This window comes from Lagopus muta, chromosome 1, assembly GCF_023343835.1.
Source record: "Lagopus muta isolate bLagMut1 chromosome 1, bLagMut1 primary, whole genome shotgun sequence".
NCBI classification, from domain to species: domain Eukaryota; kingdom Metazoa; phylum Chordata; class Aves; order Galliformes; family Phasianidae; genus Lagopus; species Lagopus muta.
The window spans coordinates 173,334,342-173,361,547 of NC_064433.1; the positions used below are offsets into that span (position 1 = coordinate 173,334,342).

The 27,206-nt window shown below is 45.9% G+C and overlaps 1 long non-coding RNA gene across 4 annotated transcripts in view; it reads right to left on the bottom strand.

Moving 5' to 3' along the window:
* Positions 1–1,340: 1,340 nt before the first annotated feature.
* Positions 1,341–27,206, bottom strand: part of LOC125687203 (uncharacterized) — a 52,678-nt gene continuing 26,812 nt past the window's right edge. For 2 of the 4 annotated variants that reach the window (XR_007374020.1, XR_007374022.1), the window contains one exon: positions 1,341–5,998. This is a non-coding gene — a long non-coding RNA (uncharacterized LOC125687203). Of the gene's footprint in view, positions 5,999–18,672; positions 25,700–27,206 lie in introns of those variants that run through there. The other 2 variants (XR_007374021.1, XR_007374023.1) reach the window with 2 other exon arrangements.

Below are 27,206 nucleotides of genomic sequence, written 5' to 3' on the forward strand. Positions count from 1 at the left end.
TGGAGGCACCAGACCTGACTGGATGTGATCCGACACATTCTGCTCTGGGTGTCTTTGCTTGAGCTTGGGCCAGATGCTTTCCAGAGATGCCTTCCATCTTCAACCATTCTGTGAAATATGTTTAATTCTCCAGCATACAGCACAGTTACTTTAAAGTATTTCAACATTTTTACCTCATTACAAGAAAATTGGCTTTAAAGCCCAATAGCACAATGAATCTTTGTCAAACTTGTGGGGCCAGAGTTCCGAAAGCTCCGAGCTTTAACAATCTAACAAACTAAGGTACAAAATGCACCACGTGACTCCGATGTTCCTAGTGCAACAACCATGCAATCAAAAGCTTCTCAAACATAGCCATTTGTTGGCAGGACAGTGTGGAGCCAAGTTGCTGTGATTCAAGTTTTAGAAGAGACTTTATAAAATGTCAGGAGTTACCCAGTGCCATCCAGTGTTGGTAGGTAGAAAGGATAAACATGGTTACAAATGGGTGTAGCCCAGTGGAACAGGAAAACAGAAAAATCCCAGTTCTTCCTTTCTGTATCAGGGGTCAGTGATGGCACAGAAGATGTGCAGCACTGAGGTCTGTGAGGCAGCTGTTCCTCAGCAGAGATGTGCCTTAGTTGTCTTGTTAAAAACAATCTTTCCCCTTTTACAATCACTTTTCAAACCATGTAATCAGTTTGAGAGAGATGTAGATGGCCCCTTTTGTCATGAGGCACGTGCCTGTAACATCAGTCTAGAGAGAAAGTCGTGCTGATTATCCTGGTTAGATGTTCGGGAATTTAGATTAGAAAAAAAATACGTAGGAGGTGTCTCCTTCCTGAGATAAGTGTAGTTAAAACATTACCTTTTCTCCTCCTTTATCTCAGATGCTGCATTTGACCTGCCTTTTCCTTGCAGCCTTTTAAATTTCACAAGATCCCATGCATATCAGACAAGGAAACACTCTCCCAGTCATGGTCTTTTGATAACTAACTGTACTTAGGTTTTGTCCTTCAGAAGACTGCATGAAACTCAGTCAGCACCATGGTCCCACTTAACAGAGAAGGAAACTGTGGCACAGGCCCCGATCTCCCCAGTACAGCAGAGAGCTGGGCTCTGTCTGGGGGGCATGGAGAGAAGCTGGATCTCACAGCCCAAGTGAGAAATAGGAGAAGGGGAACATGAGGCACTGAGATGCCTCAAATCCACCAGGGTTTGGGTGGTGAGGGGATTCCAGGGTCATGATTTCATCTGTGGTGTGCATGGCAGAGAAACCCTCCTTCAGTCACTTACAGTACTTCAGACTCACTTCCTCTGCCCTGAAGCACTCTGATTTCCCACAGAAAAGAAGACAGCAGCAATTTGAGCAGTTCTCTGCCAATTCTTTATTTTACCCCCTAGAAGACAAAAGGCCAAGGAAAGACAGCAATGGGAGTACAGCTCAGATTAACACATCACAAAGAGTAAAATGAATGGCACTTGCTCTCCAAAAGACCACATTGCACTGTGTGTCTGGAGGGCTCCTCACATTTTTCTTTTCTCCTCCACCCACACACCTCTGCAGCAGATCCTTGCTGCCTGCTGCCAACAGCCCACCTTCCTACCTTACCTTCTCCTGAGCTCCTGGAGATGGGCCAGGCGGTGTGGCTGCAGCTCACGTGCTGAGAAATCCTGTCCTGGAGCCAACATGCTTTTTCTTTTCTGGACAGTCCCAAGAACCTGGGAACTGAGTGGCCCTGAGTGCCTGTAGGAAGACCCCTGGCTCATTAATAATATCTGCACGCTTCACTGGGGCCACACACCGCCTAGGTGCTCTCCACAGCTACAAGATGCTCAATCCACCTCATGCAGAGCTTTCAGCTTGAAGCCCAAGGCAGAAAATCACTAATTCCTATGATGACTGCCCAACCTGGGCCTCAGCAATTCTTCAAAAAGAGAATTTTCCGTAACAGGGGCCACAGGACAAAGCACAGAAGGAGCTGAGTGGAGAAAGGACACTGGACAAATATAACATTCATGGAAAAACAAACCAACAGTGCGTATCCCCCTCATTGAGAAGGTTTATAATGTAAGTTTGCAATGAGCCAGTCCTACTCCAGGGGTTTTAGAGTCTCAACAACCAGGATGAAATAAGAGGAGTGGGAAGGAGGCAAACCTGTGATTCTCTGCATTACGCAGCATAACTCTGCTTTGTTTACAGGTTGGAGACTTTTTTAAACCTATAAATAAACTGGGGATGTTAATGATACCATTAATCTTCGCTGGCCACCGTCCCAGCTGTTTTCAATGCTGAGGTTACCTTGCATCCCTCAGCAAACACCAGTCTCCAGGGGAGGACTGGATGCTGTGTACCCAGCCCCGGGCCACTGCTCTCAGCAGGACACTGCTGCGTCCCTGGCTATGCACCAGGACGTGTTCCCAGTGCTGGCCCTCCTGGCCACGGGCCTGGAGGAAGCAAAGAAAATACTCAACAGGGAATAAATGACAGGAGAATGCACGATCTCCTTGTCTCCTGCTAGGAAATGCCCTGATGGAGACCCTTGCTTCTCTGGAGGTCTGGCAGCCTGCTCCCCTTCGTCTACCTTTCCAAGGGGAGAAAAGTGACTACATATTGCTCTTCTTCCGCTCTCATACAAAGCTGGTCTGAAATAGCTCAATAATATAGGGACTGCAACACATCCTTGCCTTGTCAGGTATGGTGGGACACAGAAAAAGCTCCATCTCTAACAGCATAGAGCTGCACCACAGGAGGGTCAGTCTTGGTTTTAGGAAAAGGTTCTTTACCGGAGGGTGGTGGGTATGGAAGAGGCTCCTCAGGGCAGTGGGCATGGCCTTAGCTGCTGGATTTTGAGGAGTGTTTGGACAACAGTAGCAAACATAGAATTTGAATTTTGTGTGTTCCTGTCTGGAGCCAGGAGTTAAGCTGATGGTCCTTGTAGGCCCCTTTCAATTCAGGATATTCTGTGATTCTGATTCCTCTCAATGAGGCGTCAATATGGCATTTGTTGAGGACAGCAACACCAGGACCATGTCTGCTAGGTATGGTGCTCATGATGCACCAGGGGCTGGTTTGGCTGCAGATGCTAGTCTGGCAGTAGCTGCCATGCTCCCTGGATTCACCTCACAACTGTAATATGCTTTTGTTTATTATTTCTGCTACAATATGCCAGAAATATGAATTCCTAGAAGAGTAAACAAGGATTTCTCTCCTTTTAGAAACAATGTTCACACTTAGTGGAAATAGGTCCCTTTGAAAGCCAAGCCTACAGAGTTTTCCTTTGAACTCCCTGCTTGGATACCCAAGATGGTCAGGGTACAGCCACATGTGGCTAGAGAAACAAATGTTCCTGTACCACCAGATAATGATGCTGGCCACCCTTCTATTTTCTGTAACCTGCCAAGAAGTTGCAACACTCTCTCAGCAGTAGCACAGAGTAGTCATTCACACCCTGGTCCCAAGTGATGTTTGGCTATGGAAGTTATGAGAATTTTCTCTCCTGAAGCACTCAGCATTGTGACGCAGTTTCCTTACATTCTCAGGAAGCACACTGAGTTTTCTCTGTGCTGTTTACTTTGTGCTGTTTACTGTTATTTCCCAATTCCATAATACCTATTGTTGTCTGGATGCCACTTCCTATAAAGTATCCACAAAGGACTATTAAGAGAAGTTTGGATGCTTTTCCTTGCCTTACCAATGACATTTCTGGGCCTGTGTCAGCAATTTCTCCGTGGAGATCCATCCCTCCTGACCCGACTTGCAACTCACAAGTAAAGCAACCTGCTCTCCCTCAGGAACTGCAATGAAATTCATTTAACTTATTTGGGTTTTACTGTGCTTCCTTGATGATACACAATGGACAATCTGAAAGCACTGTTAATGCCACAGCTTCCAAGCTATCTAACCTCTTTTGGGGTTCCTAAAGACAGGGAAAACCATATGTAAAGACCAACGGCAATTCATCAGATGAGTTGCTCTCCATATAGAAGATGGCTGCATTAGAGAGTTAGCCATCTACACTCTATTGGGATAAACTGGAGTAACATCAGCCTCAGAAAGGGAGTGGGGAAAAAGCCCCTCAAAATCCCAGCTTTTCTCCTCATATTATTCTGTGCCTAATGAAACAGTGTGTCTGGTGAGAAACCAGCTGGCATCAGACACACAGAGGTCCTCCAGACAGACTCAACTGAACATTCACCTTGACGAAGTAATCAACTTGTCAAGCACAGGAAGTCCTCGCAGCCAGACCGATGATGGAGGGTAACCAATACTCCATCTGCAGCATCAAGCAGTCAAGGATTTGAAATATTACAAGGCAGGAGACCTGAAACGTTAGAGAAGAAAGAGTGTAGACAAGGGGATAGATTAGCAACATGTATAGTCCAGAAAAATGAAAAAGAAAAGCCAGCAATGTTTCACACTGGCCCCAAATGAATAGCAGCCTCATATGAAGTGGTTACGGCTTGTTGCATATGGTGAAAACACAGGCTAAGCCAAGCAAACAATCTCAGGCTAGTGGCACAGAAGAAATAATCTCTCCAGAGCAAGAAAAGGCATCTGTTTCTTCACCCCAGATATGAAAATGTCCATGCCCAATGTGAGCAGTGCTGAGTGCTCTGTGGGCAGGTGACACCATCTCCCAGCTCCTGAGGGGGACAGACAGCCACTGCCCCGGTGTGTGATGCCTGCAGGCAGCCTGACTGAGCCCCAGCACAGGGGTTGGATGCTCCTGCTCCTGCAGATCCCACTGCTGCAAAGGAGGGCCACTGGCAGTGGTAGTGTCAGGAGATTTCCCCACGCTCTTTTGAAGCAGCACCTCAACAGAGACGCTTGATTGCATAAAAAATGCTCTTAAAGCCAGCTAAAATAATTCCTGCCTGTTGACCCATTATTATTGCTTAGAAAAAACACCCAAATAAACACAAATCCTAAGAGGGGGAGTTCTCTGCTTAGCATACAGATAAAGCAGTGCGATCCAGGGGTAGGAAGGTGCAGCTACAACAGGGACAGGTGGTGCTGCCAAAGATTATCCAAACGGTGGCCATTTCTTTCCACGTTCCCAAAAGGAGGGAGAGAAGGGCGACAGTGCCTCAGAGGGACAACTGGAGCTGAGCCCCATGCCATGCAACCCACAGCCTGTGCCTGCTGCCTGGAGAGCCAGTGGCTGAGGATCCACACCCTGTCTGGAGAAGACACTTGGGAGACTGAGATGTTATGTACATTGGACATAGAAATGTGAAACTCACTTGTTAATGTTGATAATTAACTACTGTTTGCCTAGGAGAGTGTGCTGAAGCTGTTTATTTGGAAGGCTGCTCCCAAGGCAGCAGGAGCCCATGGCTGCGTTGTGTAGGTCACACCAGACTCACAGATGAAGAAGTTCCTTCTTTGGTCCTAAGTGCTGCTGAACAGACAGCAGGATTCAAGAAAACTGGAAATGAGCACTGCTCCATAAACCCAGCATTTCAGCATACTATGATGGAACAGAGCCTCCTACCTGCAAGCTGTAGCTAGGTTGGGTTTCTCACCTGTCCTGGAGGAGATACTGGCCAGTTGTGAGATTCATTCTCTAGTCAGGTCTCTGTAGTAGTATGATTGTTTCCTTCCTCTATAACCACTCAGTGGGAACCAGTGCTTTCTCTTCTGTATTCAGCTTTTTTTTCTTTGTTGGATGCAAAAACTTTGACATTCACCTTAATGATGTTTCTTTTGAGTTGCTTCATGTTTCCCCTTGTCAAGCTCTTCCAGCAATATTAACTGCAACTAATGCATTAACTCACAGCTGAACCCTGCCAGTCTTTTAAACCCAGTGCTGCTTTAGATTGCTGGTTTAATTTTTAACCCTCCTAGAATTGCTGCGTTCAAGCTATCCCAATGCACACCACGGTCTGGAGCAGGTTCCTGGTTACACAGCACAACAGCTGTGGGCAGTACACATGAATCAGGCACGCTGGGGGACTCTGCTTCTCCTGCAGGTTATCCACAGGAAACAGTTCACAGCAAAAGTTCATCAGAATCCTGGAAAACAAAGAGTCTTACTAGTTTAGGCATCTGAAAAACGATGCAAATGATGAGCACACATTTCACTAGCATTGTACACGAGCAAGATTAGGCAAATGGACATTTTTCCAGATCCTCTTTTTTGTTTCTCATTTCTGAGCACATCCTTAGAAACGAACGGAGTCCAGAGTTTTAGGTTAGGATCCTTGTTTGATCCTACACCAAACTGGACAGATTTGCAGACGCTGCCCTCTCAAGTCCCATGACTACTTACAGGGTCTGCAGGTGTTCACCTGCTGTGAAAGCCAGGATATTTGTATTTTGGTAACTCGCAGGTGGTTCAGGCACCCAATTTTCATCAGTTTGACTTTAAGTTCTAAAATTCTGGCCTAGAGGTAGGCAGAAAACTGGAATTTGTCGGCCAGAGCCTGGAATCACACTGGCCATTTGAGTGCCGGAGTTCAGGCTGAAATGAAGGCTCCTCACTTGTCAGAAGGTTTAAAACAAAACAGGAAGTTATTAATATCAGAGGCTGAGCTGACTGGAGAGCCAAACAATATGAAGCAGAACGTGTCTCCCCATTTTCCTGTTTATCTCTTGCTATTTTAGAACTCAGGGGAGATGAAGAGTCACAGTTTCTCCATTACAGTGCGGTGCTACAAGGCAGTGAATTCTGTCCATCATCACAGTACAGATACAGAATCTCCTACAGTCTCTAAAGTTTTTGCCACGCTTTGAAATAAATATGCAACTGATTTTGAAATGATGGAGTGGAACACAACAAAATGATGCAGTGCAGCAGCATGCAGGAGTTCAGAGAAAGTGAGCAGTAGTGAAACTACAGGGGAGGGTGATAGCCTGCCTGGATATAATTATCTTAAGAAAACACTGGAACTAACGAACTTTGTCCTGAGGAAGAGCCATGAGATTTTTAATTAACACAGGCATTAGGATGGTTTATCAAAAAAGACAACATTGCTCACAGTGGGAGGAAAGAAAAGATACCGTACGTATTGAGTGACCACTTATGGGACAGAGATGAGCCAAACTTGCAGGCCTTACAGCCAAGCCTCAGGCAGTAGCACTGCAGGTGACACTTCCTAGTGCAGCTTGGCTTTTCTTAAAAAGCACACTGGTGGTAGATAGGCGTCAGCTCCCTCAGAAAGTTTTCCACTCTCTGGGGGAGACTGGGTGTGAAGGTTCATTCACTCGGTCTCTTCCCTCTTGCAGCATTTTTCTCTTATTCAGAGACTGGGGGCTTCTGCTTCCCCCCTCCCCCCCTACCTTTTGCTAAGCCACTCACAGCTGTCTGAGGCAAATTCCTTGAGTCAGACTATCACCACAGAGCCTTCCTCCTCTCTAACTTATACCAAAGCACTACTGGTGGAGAAAACCTTTACATATTAGAAACAATTTCTTCTCAGGAGTGATGAGGCAGTGGCACAAGCTGCCCCCAGAATCTTTTCTCCTACATGTACCACGTAGGGCTATGGAACAAAGGGAGGCTCAGCACACGATTGCAAGGCTCCAGGCAGCAGTGGTCATTGCTGCAGCCATTGCTAGATTCTTCCATCATCCCAATCTTCATCCCTACAATGGAGGGAAGCACAGATAGAGACAATGGGGGCACAGAATGACAAAATGACCATCTCACCAGCTGGAAGATACAACTTGGTGTCACAGCAGCACAGCTGGTGGGGAGCATAGTGATGGGTGGCTCCTGCCTGAGCTTGTGATGGAGCAGCAGGAGGAGGAGGGCAAATGTAGGAAGGGCGGTTTCAGATGAAGTGGAATTAGGCAAGGCTAATGAGTGGCTACTAGGAAAGGAAAATTAATGGTAGAAAAACAGTTATTAATCATTTTCATGTTTTAAACAAGAAATATGAGAGGCAGGTAAATGAAGACTAGGGAAGTCAAAGTGTCCTACAGAGTATATTAGAGAGCTTTAGGACAGCGCCTTAGCTCTCCATACAGCTCCAACCAAACATCACTCCGCATTTAAAAGGCAGCTACTGTAAGTGCTCTGAAGGATTCTCTTTGCTGTCCAAAGCATGCAGTCAAAAGACACCTCAGAGCAGATCCACTCAGGACCTGGCTTTCCCCAGTGCCACATCTGAATGCCTCCCAGACTCTTATATATGAATCTTGTGTGCCCTAAGGTACAGAAGTGCTTTTCTTAGAGAATAAGGGAAAATGGCTGACAGCCTACCAAAGGATTCACTGGCAAAGCAGAAACCTGGCTGCAGCTTGTCTAACACCTGAATGTCCTGACACACCCTCTTCTCCCCAAAAATGTGGGAAAAGAAGAAACAAAAGCAAAGCCATAAACCGGTGGTTAAAGTCATTTGCGAGCCCTCACTGCAACCTCCCAGGCAGTGATCACTGCAGATCCTGGCTGGTTTTACTGCTACCACACTACCTTTCCCCTCTCAGGGTTTCTGCAGCATCCCAGCACGAGGTGGGAGCTGCCTGGGGCAGAACCTTCCCCATCATTTGCATGTGGCACTTGGTATAATGGGGTCTGAGAGTCACGTTATTTCATGCCACTCGTGTCTGCCTTGTGAAAACTGTGAGTGGCTGACACAAGTGAAATATGCATGAGAGAGTGCCATCTGTGCACACCAGGCAGCTTTCACCTTCTCTACTTGCTCTGAGATTTTTAACTTTTAGGGAGATTATTTAGGGTGCAGACGATAGCTCTTGGGGGTGACGAGGATCTGGCCAGTGAGTCAAACCGAGCCTAGAAGCCCTGCATGTGGCAGAGGAATTTACAGGAATAAGACCTGGCAGATGAATTGTTTATGAAAACTCTGACATCTCAGCTGCTGCCGTGAAGGATTTATGCAGTAGAGATGTGCGTATTCCTGCTCCACTACTGCCTATTCCTGTGTATTTCTCTCTCCCTGCCTGTCAAGGCTTTGCTTGGGATATATCGATGTACACTGTTCCTGAAGAGTCTTGGGAAATAATCTAGCGGGTAAAGATTTGCTTCAAAGCAGATCTTCAAACATCTGTTTGTACTTACTGCACAAATATTTAGTGCACTGCAGGACAGAGCTGCCTGTAGCTTCAAGGCAAACACAAATGCTAAGAGGTATTAAATGCTCTGCAGTATAAACAAGATAGCCTGGAATAGCTTACTGGCTAGGTGGTAAGGGGAGGGGAAGCCACACAGTGTACTTCAAGCCTAGTCCTTTTCCCACTATATTCCCTTGTGGCATGTTTTATTCCCACTCTCCTGCCAGGTGAATGAGGAGATCACGTGGCTGGCTGGAGTCCCTGTATCACCTCCTGGAAGGATCTGCAGTTCTGGTGCACAGCGGGGACAGAAACACAGCACTGATGCTGTAAGGACATGGCATCAACACTCATCTTGATGGGCACAAAGCACCACGAGCAACATCTCAGTATCTCTAATTCACAGTCTTCTGTACGGTCTAACCCCACCTCCTTGGAGATTTCAACTAAAACACAATTTGGAACAGCTCTGCCCTGTATGTATGTTATCTCCTGCCAACTGCTGCAGGGACAGTCATCAGTGCCAGCAGAGCAGTAATAAACAGCTGGGCTGGTCGCCTTCAGTCACCTCGGCGTGATTTGCTAGAGCTCATTTGTCAGAGCCCTAAATCACAGCACAAATGCTGGAAAACAGCCTAAAATGGATACACACAGATCTCAAAACCTGCAAATTCTCTGAAAGCATGCGGCGTAGGCCAAAAAGCAGTGCCTTCCCTAGGACAGCTGATGTTGGTTCTCTGATTCAAAAAGCATCAACAGTCACATTGACACCGGTGTCTCTGGAGGTACAGAAACATCGCTGCCAATGACAAGGTACTGCACAGGTAGAAGTTTCTAATGCAGATCGGATTCAGTTCTGCCTTTCTGGAGTTGAAGAGGGCTTTTCTATCATGCTGAGTTAATGCAACTGAGCCAACAGGGATTAGAGCTATGCCCTTTTCTGCCTGTTGAGACACAGTGAAAGAAAGCAGCCACCTTAAATCAAAGGGTCCAGATTCAGGGAGGTGCTCGAGCTAGAAATCAGAAGGCAGTTTACAGATACTTTGATAACTTGAGCTTTTATCATTCCACAGGCCCCGGAGATCAGTTGGTGAGAGCTGAGTGAGTTTCCTCATATGGTATTTGAAGGCAAAGTCAATCCACGTTTGCTTCCCAACAGGCAAGCCCAGACAGCTACAGTGAGTTATAAAAAGGAGAGATTAAATACAAGTTTTGCAGAGCTACTCTCTGAAGAGATACAATCAGTTCTATCATTTGTGCTTAGGAGTCTGAATCAGATGCAGGCAGCTTTGAAGCACCAGTTTTGTCAAGAATATCCCTTACTTTGTCCTATCTTGAAAACTTGAATTGTTTAGCTATTAAAAGAGATTAATGTAATCTCTCTGTCTATGAAATTGGATTTTGAAATTGCTTGCTCACTGTACTACCGTGAGTGCTGTGAATAAAGCCTCTGCTCCTTCTCGTGTTGCTACAAACTATGGGTCACACCTTGTATGGGCCAAGAGCATGTTGGCATCACACAAGGATAAAATGACAATATGAGAGGCCACAGAGCCAGGCTGGAGTCTGGGAGATCATTATGGACATTAGGAAGGCATCTCCCAGAGAGAGGAACTCCCCACCCCTGGGACTATCAAGATTTGGCCAGGCAGTGCCAAGGCTGACTTGACCTAGAGCCATGATGCTGTGCTGAGAGGAGCCTCAACAAGCTTGCGACCTTCAGAGGTCCCTTCCCACCAACTGTGTTTGGTCATTTTCCTAGTTCAAAGGAGCTGAACGCTGTTAAGCTACGTGAATATGTATCCTTGTACGCTACCTAAGGAGCTGAGATCCCTGCAACAGCATTTAAAAGACACTTCAGAAAAATGTTTTCTGGTTTGGAAACTTTTTTGCTCCAGCATTCAGCCTTGGTTTACTACAGAAAGCTCTGGAAAAAAAATCCCCCAACTTTGCTGGCAGCACCAGATCTCAGGGCATTTCCACATCTTGCAAAAGGCCATGGTGGCCACAGTTGGGCTCTGGGAAGACAAACGTAGATAGACAGCAAAGTGGTAGCAGTGGAATGAAGAACAGCACTGAGTCAAAGCAATAGGCTTCTGACATGCATGCACTGCTACACTGCTCAGTGGCACAAACATTCTTCAACATCTCCTCTCTAGGGAGGAATGTGCTATGAGAGGTGGGGATCATCACCTATCCCATTCAGGGCTGCCTGCAAGATACACCATGGGAGCCCCAGAATAGCATCTCTGGGCTGTACACTAAGGAGGACATTGAGACACGGGTGAGAAGCATGAGGAAGATTCTGCTGGCCATACAGCAGCTTGGGGAAACTGGGGAGCTCATAAAAGCTGCCTTTGAAACCTGAGAAACCAAAGGTGAGGTTGAGTCTAGGGAATCAGGGGTAGCAAGGCAAGGCAAGGCAAAGCAGCCCTACTGAATGCTGCATTCTTTGCCTCCCGTTCTTCCACTACTTTTTTTTTTTCTTTTCTTGGCACACTCTTTTACCTAAGGAGGGTAATTTAAAATGGGTATCATTATCCATGCATAGGGGGGGGGGAAATCAAGCAAGGTTTTCCTCTGCTGGTTTAATAAGCTGCTGGCTGCCAAGAAACTAACAGTAAATGTTAAGAAATCTGAGCCCCTCCTGCACGTTGCTTCCCTTCCTGCTGCCAGAAGCAGCATGTTGTGCTCTCCTCCAACAACCTGGGAAACACGGCTCACAGTCCTGTGAACATGATCTCGCCACAAGTGTTGACAGTCCAGTGGCTTCACTCAGAGGTAAATGGTAGAAAAAGAGATATCTCAGGGCAGGAGGCAATTGCAGCAGCATCAGAGATTTCTGCTTGTCGGCAGCTCACTCATACTGTGCCTCATTGCAGCAGCTTCTGTTCACTTGAGGTTCCTGACTGTAATGACTTTATTACCACTTCCACCACACACTACGTATGCACACCACTTCATAGGCACTTCACCTTTCTGCTGACAGAGGGACAGTGATGCATCCTCTTGCAGTCTGAAGCAATTGCTCTTTTCAGCTCTTGGGTATCCTTAGCCAGGGATCAGCAACTCCACACTCCAAGCTTTGTTATGTCTGCAAGCCCCATGCATCCTCTGGATGGTCCCTGCCAAGTTCCCTCTCTTGGGAGAAGGGAACCTATTTGCAGAGTAAACTCACAGTGGCAGCACTGACTTCTGACAAGACATCCCTGTGCAGTGCCCTACAGTGCTGTTCCTTAAGGGTGGGGAGAAAAAATGAAGAGACATAGATTTTAAGTGGTTGTTCTTTCCTTTGTGCAGCAGCTGGAAATCTATGTTTTTTCCTGACTTTCCCAGAAGTATCCTTGACTACAATGGGTTGAGAAGCACCCTGGCAGGAACAAGTTTGTTGTTAGTGACCAATTACTCCAGGATGGTGGAGGAGTTGGTGCTTTTTGATTTTTAGGACCAGAGGCAATGTTTTCAAGCTACGGCAGGGGAGATTCAGGCTGGACATGAGGAAGTATTACTTTTCAGAAAGGGTGGTCAGGCACTGGAATGGACTGCCCAGGGAGGTGGTGGAGTCACCGAGCCTGGGGGTGTTCAAGGAAAGGCTGGATGTTGTGTTGAGGGACATGGTTTAGTGGGAGCTATTGGGAATAGGTGAACGGTTGGACTGGATGATCTTTTAGGTCTTTTCCAACCTTGGTGATTCTATGATTCTATGATACGTGGAGAAGGGCAGAAGTCAAACTAGCAGGTGCTTGTTTCGATACATCTGGTAGAGACTGCAGAAATGGTTACATGACTGACAGGAGTACTAGTGTAATATGGAGGGCCCTACACCCCGAATCACCACAGGCATAGTCAGAGCCACCATCAGCATTAAACTATCCAACACTGATGGAAGGGACAGAAAATAGTCAACGTTACCATTACTTTCAGGCAGAAAAAATATACTGCATTTTCTTTTCTTTCTGGACTTAGTTTTAGACACTTTATACACAGTTTGTTTTGTCTTGTTGGATGCATCTTGGGTTTCTTCCGTCTGTCCAGTTTTAAGCACTTGCCCACTAATTGCTGCTTCCTTGATGAAGAGCTTTGCTTTTGGTTTCTGAATTTCATATTGAATTGAGAGCACTCGTACGCTGTCCCAATGCTGCTCTCAGTATGCCTTCAGGACTCTGAGATGCCCCCAGGGTCAGACTCAAACCTCAAAGTGAATAACACGGCACAGTCATGCTGCCTTAGGGCTTCCCAAAGCCCTAAGGGCTTCCCAGAAGCCTGGATGCTTGTGTTAGTCATCAACCCAAACCTGACCCATACAGACGGCAGCCTCACAGCCTCTGCTCCCTGTCCCAGGAGAGCTCTCTGTAGCAGCAGTGCTGTGGTAGCTGTTTGTGATGGTCCTACTAACACAGAATGAAGAGAAAAAAGGGATGGCAAAATCAGCATCATGGAGGAAGATGCAGAGAAGCCACAGTACCTACATGTCCTGCTTTTTCAGCTGGCAAGGTGACTGAGGGCTGATGGGAGCTGCTACATACACTGGACTGTATGCATACTTTAAGAACCCGCTGCTGGGAACTGACAAGATTTTATATGTACGTGAAGCTTTACACTGTCTTACTGGTACCTGAACATCTGCTGCTGCTTAAAAGGCAACTCAGTCCTGACCGACCCACAGAGAAGACCTTGAGTATTGTTTTTTTTTAAAGTAGTGGATAGGTCAAAATGCAAATGTTATTAGAAAAAACTCAAGTAAGCATGTAAATGTTACATTTGTCTCTACCTGCTTCTGATGCCACACTCCTGCCCATATCTACCTGTTATTCCTTATAGTCAGAACTCCTTAGAACACACAGGTTTTGTTCAGAGTCCAGAGCAGCAGTATTGACTCCTCGGCAGTAACAGTAGTAATAGCATTTCATTAACCTAGTTAGTAGAATCCCTTTGACAAGATATCTGGTTATATTACTAGCAGAAGCCATCTGTATTTCTACAGAACTATCAGTTAATGCTGCTCTCTCTTTCACTAGTGTAGCATAGCTAGGATATAACAGTAGATTTTTACTGATAAGATTTCTACTGAGAGAAGTTCAACTGTATTTTCCGTCAGCCATGTGACATTAGATACATTAAACGAAAGCTTACTAGCCACCAACCAACAACATAGTGTAAACACCATAAAATATGGAAATGTTCTTCCCTCCAGCTCAGTAGGGCTGCCACTTAGGTATTTCTGAAATTTAATTAACGTAAACGTCATTATCCCTAACACAGACCATCTTGCAGTGAGCACATTTTCAAGTGCTCAGAGCAAAGCAGAAAGGAGTACAAAAATCCTGAGGAGTTACAAATCATTCCCATATTAGGTACTATTTCCATAAAGAGCCGGATTCCCAGTTTATCCATTATCATTATGCCTATTTATTGCATATTAAGCATGAGGGATGCATGTCTAGACTAAAACCCCATTTTTATAGATGCTACATAAGAAAATCATGAGACAGTCCCTGCAGTGACTCTGTCAGTGGTGCTCAATGCCAGGACCAGAGGCACAAACCAGAACACAGAAGGTTCCCTCTGAACACCAGAAGCACTGCTGTGCTGTGCAGGTGACGGAGCACTGGCACAGAAACTGTGGAGTCTCCTCCTTGGAGATCTTCCAAAGCTGCCTGGACATGGCTCTGGACAAGCTGCCCCAGCTGTCCCAGCTGGAGCAGAGGTTGGACAAGATGACCTCCATAGGTCCCTTCCCGCCTCAGTCATCCTGTGATTCTATGGATTTGTTTTCCAACAAGCATCTGTTTTCCAGTGTCCAAGCATCGAGCTAAAAAGCCACGAAGGACTTCAAGACATATCTCTACTGCAAAGCCTGAGCAAGGTGAACAGCAAAGCCTAAGCTGCCCCTGGATCAGCATCACAGGCTTGGTCAAGGCCTGGTTGAACGAGCTTTGACCTTTCTGATGCCATGTAATCTGGTGTTAACACAAATATACTGCCCAGCCTACTCTTGTTAGCACCTCTGCAGGCTGTGGTGCAGCAACAGGTGGTGACACTGGTTTTGTGACTGTCAGCCTGGAAACCGCTGATGCGGGATACATGTGCAAGTCTTTATGCCACTCCATCTGCTGGAGGGCCTTAGTTGGCCCTTACTCCATCAAGGTGCTCTGAAGACCCATTTTAAAGGGGGTCACAGAGTGCAGATGGGAAAATTAAGAGGGAAAGGCAGGTGAGACAGTGAGCAGAGGTGAGATCAGACACTGGAATCTAAAGGCGTAAGGCAACATTATTAATGAAGAGGCTTGTGTTTGACAGTCCTGGTTACAAGAAACCTCACTGCAAACAGTGCATATAAAACATGGCATTGTGAGATCTTTGTATACAAATGCAGTTCAGAGAAGAAAATTATATAAGGAAAACTTTGCCATATTTCTGAATATACACTCTGAAAAGCAATCTTGACAGAGCCAGAATGGGCCTGATATATCCAACTCTCATGTGCAGGTCCTCATTCTTATGGTTTAATAATCATAATGAACTATAAGGGGAAGGTAAATAGTCTTCATTCCACACAACTGAGGGTAATAATAATACGGAAGAGATTTCAAACATTGGCAATGACTTGTAGAACTGCACATTGCTTAAAACATTGAACGCAAGCCAAGAAATACCCCTCAAGGCTGCAATCAAAAACTGTTTTTGGCTCTACACTGTGAACAGAATTTGTATTTGATCAACAGAGCTATTGCAACAGCCTCACTGTTTAGCCTTTAGAAGCTTGTCTCTGAAGCAGCAGCCCTCACTGCATGGTAAAGCTTGGTGCTAGTGAAACTGCAGCTTCTGCTAATAGCTTTGGGATGGTCATGACAATGAGGAACATCTCAGGTTCTTCCCCTTTTGCTAGTTCAGGAGCCTGTGTAACTTTCCATGGGGAAATAGGGGAGATCTGAGGATGGAAAGAACGTTCTTTTAGAGAACAGATGTTGCTTTGGGAGAATGAAATCAACTGGACTGAGTTTTGCAAAGTGTTTCACAGAATCACAGAATTGTAGGGGTTGGAAGGGACCTCCAGAGATCATCGAGTCCAACCCCCCTGCCAAAGCAGGTTCCCTACAGCAGGTCGCACAGGTAGGCGTCCAGGCAGGTCTTGAACATCTCCAGAGAAGGAGACTCCACCACCTCCCTGGGCAACCCTGGGCAGTTTCAGAGTTTTGCCCTCAGGAGCTGTGCAAATGTAAAGGCAATCCCTGGTGCAGGGACCTTGCAGGCTAAAAAGAACACAGGTAGGTACCCTCCTACTGCCAGAGAAGAAAAAAATTCCTGCCTGAGAAAACTAGCAGGAAGAGGAGGGAAAACTTGAAAATATTTTTTAACACACGTTTTCAGAAAATGACACACCTCACAATATTTTAGATTTGTTTTTTTGTGGTTTTTTTTTTGTAAGTGTGGAAATGTGAAAGGTAGGAAACACTTAAATTGAGAAAGCTGATGGCTGATTCATATTCATATCTGCCATCAGAGACATGTTTCCTGCTGGCATCTCTAAGGAAAAGGAAGAGTTTAGAGAAGACAGATAGTTGTTAAGCACAGAGAGTGATTTTCAGCGGGGAACAAGAAGCTGTATTGATTCACGAAAATGAAGGAGTGTTACTCACTACCCCTCAATACAACATACCCTACCTGGATAAATTATTTAGTGACATACAGGAGATTAGTATTTCGAGGCTGATGGCTTGGTGATCTGGCAAACTGGACTTTCTCCAAACATGGGAATAAAATTTAAAAAATTAGCAGGCTCCTGTTCAGCAAAAAGAAACTAATAGGGCAGGAAAGCTGTGATCTGTCGCAGACATGAGAGCTCAGATGTAAAACAGATCCTTAGGAGAAAATCTTCAGGCAAATATGCCATAGGAGAGAGTCCGGAGCCCAAAGAAGCAACTGGGTCCTCACAGAGACCATGAGCAAAGGAAGGACCAAAACACAACAAAACACTCTAGGCAATCCAGAAATAGTTTGTGTGATACATATAGAGAAGGCACCCCAAGTCCTCCGTAAGCACAAAAATAAGAAGCCCGAAATGTGCTGGTTCTAAGAGTTCAAACTACCATTAAAAGTCACATGGCTTCTTAAAGTATCAGCTCTGATTTTCATCAATAGTTTGCATTCTTATTATATGAACCTGGTGGGCATTTGCTTTCTGCAGGGTTGCTTTGGATAGGCACAGGCACATTCCCAGCACTGGAGAGATAAAGATCACAATATCTGTACAACCGTTACACCCTTACTGCTGAAAAAACCAACAGACTGGTGGTGTGTTGCATATACAAGCACCAAGCAAACTAAAAGAGAGCAGAGGCCACCCCAGGCGGCTAGGATCAACTCTATGAGCAGTTAAACCCCTTAAAAAGGATTGGCATCTACTTGTGAACAAAAAGTTCATTTGTAATTAAAATCGAATCCCAGGAAGGGTGTGTGTTGCATCTCTTCGAAGCACGTGTGGATTTGGAGCACAATGGGGGAGATCAGCAGTGTTCACACTGCCTTTTATCTTCTGCCCTAATAACCCCCACAGGTGGTGATCGATGCCTGCCATGTTTCCTATGCTTCCTTGTCCATGTGCTAAGGACAAATAGCGCAGCACTGCTTCCATTCATGCTACTGTGCAACCATGAGGATGTGGCTGGGCTCCAGGACTGTAAATACCTCACAGAGATCAGGTGCTGGCCTGGTCCCAGGCCAACTGTAATAGCATAGGATCACAAAGGGATCTCAAAGGCTTGTCCCTTCTCTTGAAAAAAGGGCACTCAATCAAGAAGGAGTTCTCCCATTTTCACTGGAACTACTGAGATCTGAAAAGCAGAGAGGTCATAGAAAGATACCACAAGTAGAATCACAGAATATTTCAATTTGGAAGGGACCCATAAGGATCACTGAGTCCAGCTCCTGGTTCCAAACAGGACCACCCAAAAATCACATAGATTTGAGAGAGTTGTCCAAACACTTCTTGAATTCTGGCACTGCCCTGGGGAAGCGGGACTACAGTTGTTTTTTGTCTTTCAGTATAAAATTGCCTTCTGCAACCTGCCTTCCCCCCTGGGAGCTCCTGGCTGCCAACCGTGTTCAGACTCAGAGCGCTGGGTGGGAGGGAGGTTCTGATGGGATGGCTCCCAGTTACAGCTAACATCTGCTTGTTGAGGAGAGCTGGGAACCAACACTGTCAAACAGCCCCATCCAGTCCGTGCAACATGACTAAACAGATCTGCACAGGCAGATCTCTGCAGACTGAGCGGAAACCAAACACACACAGTGCAATGCAGGCTGGCAAGCAGTCTTTTTTTTTTTTTTTCCCCCAGATGAAACTCATCCTTCCCTTTTTATTTACTTCCAGTGGGAGGAAAGACTGGAAAAAAAACCTACTGTCCCATCACTGAGGTGTCGCACAGCGTTCCACAGTGCAGCTATGAGGAATTCCGCCCTTCTTCTTAAAAATGAGCACAGCTGGCACTTTGCAAAAGGATGACGAGGAGGAGTCGTCCTTGCAGGGGGAGGCAGAAATCCGTAGGGCAGCCTGGAGCAGGCAGAAGCTCTGCCTCTTGTGTGAGAGAAGAGAGAATTGCTCTGACAAGTTGCATGGGCTCCTACAGCAGCTGTGAATCTGATTCTGTAAAAGAACCAAGTTATCAACAACATAATCACATGCCCAGATCACATGGCAACAAGGGCAGTGCACAGTAGCAAGCGGTGATTTTTGTTTGTTTGTTTATTTTTGATACAAAATGGGAATGAGAAGTGAAACCTGGGTGGAACTATTCGCTGTGAGGGAAAATAACGTCTTTGCAGCATCTCCTGCCTTTGCTCTTGTTGACCATCTTGAGCATAGAGCTCTCTGGCTTTGCCGGGGCTGTCCAGGCTGCTTTTTTTCCCAGCGCCTCACAGCCCAGGTAGCTATGGTGTGTCTCACCAGGTCTCCCCACCTGAGCTGGGTTAAAGCAGGAGTGCGGCTCACTGCATGACACAGGTGTGAGTGGCAGCAGCAGTACTCAGCACAGCTGACTGGCCACCAGCAGGAACAGGCTGGGCGGTGCTGGGGAAGAAAAAACAACAATCTCAGAGTGGGAGGCGTTGAGATTCCAGCCTGGGGAGGGGATGCTGGAAGAAAGTCAGAGTGGAGAATGCCCTGAGTCACACCAAGGCACCACAACTGCGCTGCAGCCTGCTCAGCCTCACTGCAGCTGGGACCAGTACTGGCCTCTCTCAGGCAGTGGCAGGAAAGAAATCCAGGTTGCTGCCTGCGTCCTTCAGCCCATGGTGATTTAGACCTCCCTGGAGAGCAGGGCCTCACTGGCAGACCAGCTTCAAAACAGATCTTTAGATGCCTGGTTGGCTTTTACCACCACAGCTGGTTATTTTTTTCAGACACACCATGTACTTTCAAATCATCCCATCTTGAAGCGTCTCAAAGTGAAACAGCGTGTTTTAACTCACAGAAACCTTTTTGAGTTCTGCACTGTTCCATCTCCACCTCTCTTCTCGTTCTGTGGTGGCACAGACCCCAAAGACTCAAACCAGCAAAGGAACCAGTTTGTTGTACTGACGGTTTCCAAAGGAAAACTGTAATTTCTTTTCCTGCTTCTCTCCTATGATATCTATAGATCTGCAAGTCTTATGCCTGCCTCTTTCCTTGCAGGGATCACAGCAAATCAGCCTTCCACCGGCAAAAGGCTTTGCTGTGTTATAGCAGCAGGGAGGGCCTCACGGAGACGCAGGTTCTCCTGGCAAGGCTCAGCTTTACTGATGAATTGTACATGCACACATGGAAACACTACTGTAGTGAAACAGCATAAGCATGCCCACTCAAAGCTGGAAGGGCTGCTTGGGCCCAGGACCCTGCCTCCTCCTGCCCTAAGCCACAGGACTCTGAGCTGCAGGACACGCTCAGCTCAGCTGTTTCCTTTTAACTACTCCAGCATGATTAAAGTAGCACAGACCCCAGTGTGGCTACAGCGATACTACTGTAAAAACACAGGAAAGAAAACTAGTTTAACAGAGCATAGCACCTTTGTGCTAGTACTGAGTGTGCACACTGCTACTTGAACCAGCACCGGCCTCCTTGAAAAGTACAAATTGTCTGTTTAACTGAAAGTCCTGTACCAGCACTGTGGGGGAGGTGACACCTGTGAGCTGTAGCAGGAAGAGTTTGCATCCTGCAAAGTATCCTTCTGGTTTACAGGAACCAGAAATGTAAAGGAGGATATTTGGCTTTCTTTAAAAAATAGCCTGCTCTAAAGAATGCCTTTTTCAACCACAAGAGGATACAAGATGGAAGGGATACAGGCCCTAATAACCCACCTAGAAATACTTTGTATGGAAAAGCTGTTCAGCAAGTTTGGGGATTATGCCAAAGAATTATCAGACAAGCCTTGCTTGATTTGGGTTTGTGGGCAGCTTTTTACAGCCCAGCAGGATTTCCCAAAGCTAAGGTGCTTTTAAGCTGCCCTTGTATGTGCCTGGCCCTTATTGCAGCCCTGGCTGCTGGCCAAAGGGATTCTGTTTGTGAGAGAGTGAACAAGTAAGGATCATTATGACTTAGAAGATGCTCAGTTCTTGCTCACTGAAGACTCTGGAGATGCAGAATGGGATAGAAAATTAATCAAAATGTGGGAGCCACTAGAGTGATGGCACGGTCCTGAAAATTTCAGCTATTTTGGACATGGTTTGCAGACTATGGAACAACTTGCATACAGAAGTAAGCAAACTTTGGATGCAGGAGGATAAAAGGCTTCCGGCAAGATTTGTGTGTATCTCCAGCTCTCAGGCAGTCACACATCAGCAGATCTTTACCCTGACATGGAGTGGGTTCCAGTAGCTGCTTAACAGCTGTGGCTCCACTCCTAATCCTTCATGGTCACAAGTTACCATATGGGCTGGGCAGCAGGAACAGTGTGTTAAAGCACCAGAGTTTTCAGAGGTCTGCAACAGAACCTCTGCTGTCCTCTCTTCAAGAGGAGGGAAAGCAGTGCAATGGAAAGGTAAAGAAAGAAAATAGCTACTGTAGTTTTTCAAGTTTGAAAGGATGACTATAAAAACCATCCAACCTCCTGCAGACCAAGACAACTGAACTCTGACATCCATGAGGCTCCCTGGCAGCACTTCCAAATGAAAAGTTATGGATTTTTGAGCAATCTTGGTTTTGGGGGGAAAAAGGGGTGGGGAAAAGAAAGGAAGAAAAAAAATTAAGTTCCATGGAAAGCTGCCATTCTTCATTGAATCAAAAATAGAACTTCTTGGAAGTTTACCAAGCAGGCATTTTTGTGTGGAAAACACTAACTCTTCAGATTGGGCACTGTCCCAAGGAAAAATACACACCAGTTTTGGACAGGGATAGAGTTAGGAGTCTAGATGCAATAGAGAGACTCATTCACTCTAAAATACTTGCCAAAGAGTCCTGCTATGGCAGGACATGAGACACTTGCAGCGCCTGCTGTTTTTCTGTAGCACATTATAGGTCTGTCTATAAGTCTCTGACTATGCATCCACAAGGCTTATGGGAAGCATTAGTGAGTCCTGGAGCACAGCTTGCCTGTTACAGTCAGTGGAAATCCAGTCACTACAGTTACTGGAGTCCCATGAGCATTTATTTGAGCTTGACACTTGCATTTGAACAGATGACTTATGCCCTGTGCCACACTGAAGTGATGAAGGCTGAAGGGAAGGTTGTCAGAGTGATTTTTCAGAGCAGGTAACAGGAATGTTTTGTTTAGTCAAAGTGTCATGTTTAGAATGAGGCAAGGCACAGAAGGAGTAAGAAACAAGCAAAGAAACTGGCTGTTCCCTGGGCCGAGATGGGATGCTGCTAAAATGATTCTTAGGCAGTGTTCCACACTTGTTATTTCTTCTTGCCGTGAGTCTTTGGGCAATGGACTAGGAGAGGAAACAGGACAACAGATTTTATCTCAAGGGGCTTCCTCCACCCATTGAAAAGTCCCAGACCTATCCTTGCTCTGTATTTGATCTCTTTCACTGTAAGGAAATTTTTCTTGTAGTTCTCTTTGAACTCTCCCACTTTCTGCAATGCTTGTCTTAACGGTATCAGAGTACCCACCTTCTCCATCTGCTTGGCTGCACACACTTGCCCATGCAGTTCCTCTCCCCCATGTTTCACCCTTTGCTGAAACACAGTGCTGTTTTCAGTGAGTCAAAACCTAAGAATCATTGAGACCACCTAACTTTCACCTAGAGAAGGCAGGTGATTAAATTCCTCTTTGCTTCTGTACTGTGAACAAATTCTTTTTCCTGATGGGTTTGTATTCCCACAAACCACACATCTTTGCCGTTGGAGCCACACAACATGCATATTCCCAGATAGTACAGTCTTCCACCTGGGCCTGCACTGAGAATATCTGATTGTTTCTCTTTTATTTGAAGGGAGAATCCTGTGTTAGTATTCTTGCCTGGGGCACAGCACAGCTCTTGAACAGGACTAGTATTTCTGGTTTCTTTACAGTACTGGCTTTATCAGCCAGAAGAAAGCTGAAGTTTTTTCCAAAGAGGGTCACAACAGGCTTTGCTGGAGCCTCACACCAGTCTGAGTGCCTGAGACTGCACCACAAGTGTGGTTACTTGTGCAAGCAGCCTCTTGCCATAAACAAAACAGCTCCATCTCCTCTTCCTTCTGTACTTTCATGCTCCAGTTGCTCAGAAGGATGGCAGAAATCGCACAGGACGTGGCAGAGCAAGAGCTACATGTATATTTTTCTCTGTATGTATGCAGGTATATGCATATTAAATATGCATGTGTATTAAAGGTAGACTAAATGGAATTGTTTTGTTGTTGTTGTTTTGTTTTTGAGTGGTATAGATCTAGGACTTTTGCTGCTAACTTCCACAGTATAAAGGGGCACAGTAGAGCTAACCTCCCCATTGTATTGTCCCTAACAGAGCAAGAGAACCAGTCTCAGGCATACCTGTATCAGCTCAAGGCTGCATTCCCTGGAGGAAGTCAAATGAAAGGCTCTGTGCCTGTCTGACAGCCTGTCACTTGCACGGAGATGCTCAAGAAAGACTAACCCCGAAAGAGCTAGTGAGAAGAAAGATATTGGTAATGTACTGAGAAGGGCCCTGAGAAGGAGAAGCAGAGGTGGACAGAGGAGACAAGCCTGTTCCTCTGTCCACCTGTTGAAGTTTTCAAGCTCAGAAAGGCAGATGATGTTCTTGATCATCATGCAACACGGAAGAGGCTGAGTGCAGGGAAAAGGGTAGAAGGCTCCCAAGGAGCTGTACAGATCCTTGGCTGCAAGGATCCTGCATCAAGGTGTGAGCAGACAGATCAGGATAACAACTGAGCAGAAAAATTACACTAAATATTTTTTATCAACTGAGAAAGCATTGGAAGGTGGTGACTGACCCTCAGGAAAAGGGTGACTTAGAAAGCAGCTGTGATAAGGGAGTGGAGATGCTATTAATGCATTCTGTCATGGGCTGGCATGTGCTCCATCACGTTCAGATGGCTAAAGCTTAGGGAGCTGATTCGCTCTTCTTTTTATGGGCTGGCAACTTGTGCTGATGCAGGCAGATAGTCTCAATATTGTCATAAAAGCACAGCAGCTTTGAGAAAAATAGCGATTAGGAAGAAACTTTGTGAAACAGTCCATGAAGTTCTGAAGCTCTCTCCCAACCCTCATTAGATGCCAGTTCTCTTACTATAAGATTTCTATTCCAAAGTACATATCCTTCCCAACCCTCTTCCCCAGCAGTATCCTCCTTTTCCCCTTCCTCCTGCCCACTCCGCAGCTCTTTCTGCCCTCCTCAGGCTGCGGCAAGTAAGTGAGGGGCAGGTCGTCTTTCTTTAGCAGAGGGCTGTATAGGTAGTGGGCACAGATGAGCTTTTTACACCAGAAACATCTGGTTTTGTTTTTTTGGGGCACAAACAAAACAGGAAGTCTGCTATTGACCAAGGTGTAGTCACGCTTGTGGAAGCCACTGCAGCTCCTCAATGCTCATGACAGCCATGTGCAGAGGACCCTGAGAATGAGGAGGCTGTAAAAAAAAGCTCTGGATATGGCTAGCTTTTCTCTGAAATGCCTGACATCCATGAACATGGTAACAAGTTTGTTCATTTTAAGTACAACAGCATGGGAGAGAAGTGCACAGGGAGAAATCATATTCCCACTGCCGGTGATGTGAGGACAGCAGTAAGGGAATACTCCTGCCAGGGATCTTACCTTGCAGCAACCAGTTCTGCTCTGACTCCTTCCTGGGAAGGACCGGACTTGCAAGGCACCAAAGACAGCAGTCAAATCCAGCACTGTGGATGTAACTCACCAAGTGTAAGGGGGACACAACTGTGGGCGGACTAGAAGAGAGTGTGCAGTTATTTGGGGTGAGAAGCGATGTGGCTGCCTGCCCACCAGCCCTGCACTACCATGTGATCTGTGCAAGGAGATCTCACAGTGCTGCAGGGCAGAGAGGACTAAGCAACATGATCTAGATATAAAGCACCACAGGACAGCAGGGTGATGGTCAGACACATGCCCACACAACCCCCAAGGCCTACAAACTCTTTACTCAATGGATTTACTGTGGCTTTACAAGGAAAGATTATTTATTAAGATCATCTTTTTTTTCTTTTTTCTCTATAAAGGAAAATGTGGCCCCTCATCAGAAATGTAAGGCAAACAAACTCTATACAGTAAAGCTGCTGTGTCAGGAAGTACAGAACAAACCCACATCTCATCAGAACTAACCTGCTTTTAGCTTTGCATCCAAAAATATTAGTCCACTTATTGCCCATTAAAAATTCCCTTTGTCTCTTCTCAGTTGCGGTGCAATGCTTGAGATGTTAAAGCTGGCACTGTCAGCCTTTAAAGTAATGTTAGAGATTTATTTACTCATTAACTTTCAAATGCAGGACACTTTCAAAACCTTTTCCTGAGGGCATCCCTGTGTTCTGTTTCAGAGAGTTACTGTTGTTTTCCCACCTACCCTGAAGGGCTGTTTACGATAGCATCTCTCCCTTTTAATCCTCTTTTCCTTTCATGTCTAACAAACAGCGTTAAACAGAACACAGAGGGAAAAGACAGATCTCACACATTACAATCAGCTATATTTATCTGAAGAAAAGAAATGCTTTGCAATTAGAGATCTCATTTTGTAAATTAATGCTCAAGAAGCTTTTTCCTATGCATTTTCCAGATAAAACCAAGCCCTAGGTTTGAATGGATAGAAGCTCAGATGAAGGGTTGTTAGAACTCCATCCTGTGAATTGATGCACACTCTGTACAGTGACTGGGCTTCCACAGAAATGATTTGTTTTAGGAGAGCCTACGCAGAGGATGGTACACACAGACGTGGGCAGTACTGACATGTTGAACTGTGACAGAAAACTCTATGTTTCAAAAGTGGCCATTGTCTGTGGTGTTTTTGCACAGGATGCCTTGATTTCTCCACCTCTTTTTGCCCTACATCTGAGCACATTCAGACTGTGAATATATTGATCTTTGCAGCCTTTCTGTGGGGCAGTGTGGGACTTCACTTTACACAGAACTGAGAGGAAAAGACCAAAGCTATCATTTCATGAACACTTCTTTCGGCATCGGTGCCAACATAAGCAGCTCCTGATTTCCCCTTCCCCTATCCCAGCAGTTACTCGCTCCTCAGTTGTGCCATTTCAGAGTTGTGTGTGAAACAAATTGCAGACCACATCCAGGTTAAAAATAGCTGGAAAAGACAGAGAGGGAGAGAAATGATTTCCAGAACCTGGACTGACATCCTAAAGGTACATCCAAGGCCAATATGACAGAACATTTTAGCTCAGATTCAATGTGCCCATCCTGCTCCATTAGTCATTTCACCTGTTTTCCTCTAGAACAGAAAGGTAGAAGTTGCACTGACTTCCTTGCTAAATTTTGCGGTTGGCTGGGCAAGGGACAGAGACCTCAGTTAGAGAAATGCAGCCAGCAGCTGACTAGTTGGTGCAGGCAGGCAGGCTGACCATGCACATGTTAGCTGGTTAGCTGGCACCTACAGATCAGAGTGCTGCTCAGCAAAGAAACATAAGGCACACAGGGAGGGGAGAGCTGGGCTTGTTGTCTGTGGGAGGAATGAGGAGAAAGGGTCACAGACCCGTGGGAAACCAAGTGTTATTAGCTCCACTGCTCACTTTTTTGTTACAAAAAAAAAAAAAGCAAAATTCTACAAGTAAGAGCTCTTCTACCACTGAGCCTGTAAATCAAACAAATAATTTATCCTCCAATTTGTGAGGAAGCTGCAAGCTCAGCCTCGGATTCCTGTTCAGACTCCAGCAACCACTTCTGCTTTTAGCACTCTGAACACAAATGAAAACCACAGATACTGATTTCTTTCCCATACTCAAACGTCACTTGAAGCCCTTGTTTCTCCTGAATAACTCTCTAAGGCACTTGCTCTATCTCTGTTCCTACCTGCCTTCTTTTTAATCCACAACAGCTAGCCAAGAGCTCTGCTCTGTTCTCTTCGTTCATGTTCTTCCTGCCTTCATTCTGGCTGATCCATGGCCTCAAGCTTTGGTGCTGATTGGAACACAAATGCAAAGTACCTGATGGGCCTTACACTGAGAGCTGCGAAAGGACTGCTTGCTTTAGGAACTGCCTTTGTCAGGCACAGACTGTGCACTGATTGTGTGGATGAACCCAGAATGAGCACTTAGCAGATTGACACTGTGGCAGTCTCACTACTAGCAGGTGTTTTGAGCATCTTATAGCCGAAAAAGGAGTATTCTGGTATTGATGAAAACAAGCTCTTCTTGCCTGTCTCTTTTCAGCAGGAGACCTTTTGCTGGGCAGCAGAGGGGACAGGGTGGGATGGGAGCCACAGGGTGGGACAGGAGCCAGGGATCACCCAATGAACTGTGGCTGTAGTGGAAAGCAGAAGCAGAAGGGTCCTTATGTCTGGTTGCTCACATCTTCTTTCCAGTAGTCCTCATGAATGAAGCTTTCGCCATCGGCTCTGGCACTTTGAGGTGCCAGTAGTAGAGATTATCATCACCATAATAGGCCTTGGACTTCTGCAAATGGGAAACCAGGGGTTTGGGGCTGGTGGGGATTTTCCTGATGTAGTGGGAAATCCCCAGGTGGCAATAATCCAGCATAACGGGCACTGTGCCACCCCCTCTGCAGACACCCAGGAACATTACTGGGAGCTGCAGTCAGTGTAATCTGTTGGCAGGTATGGTGCAGATCTGAGATGA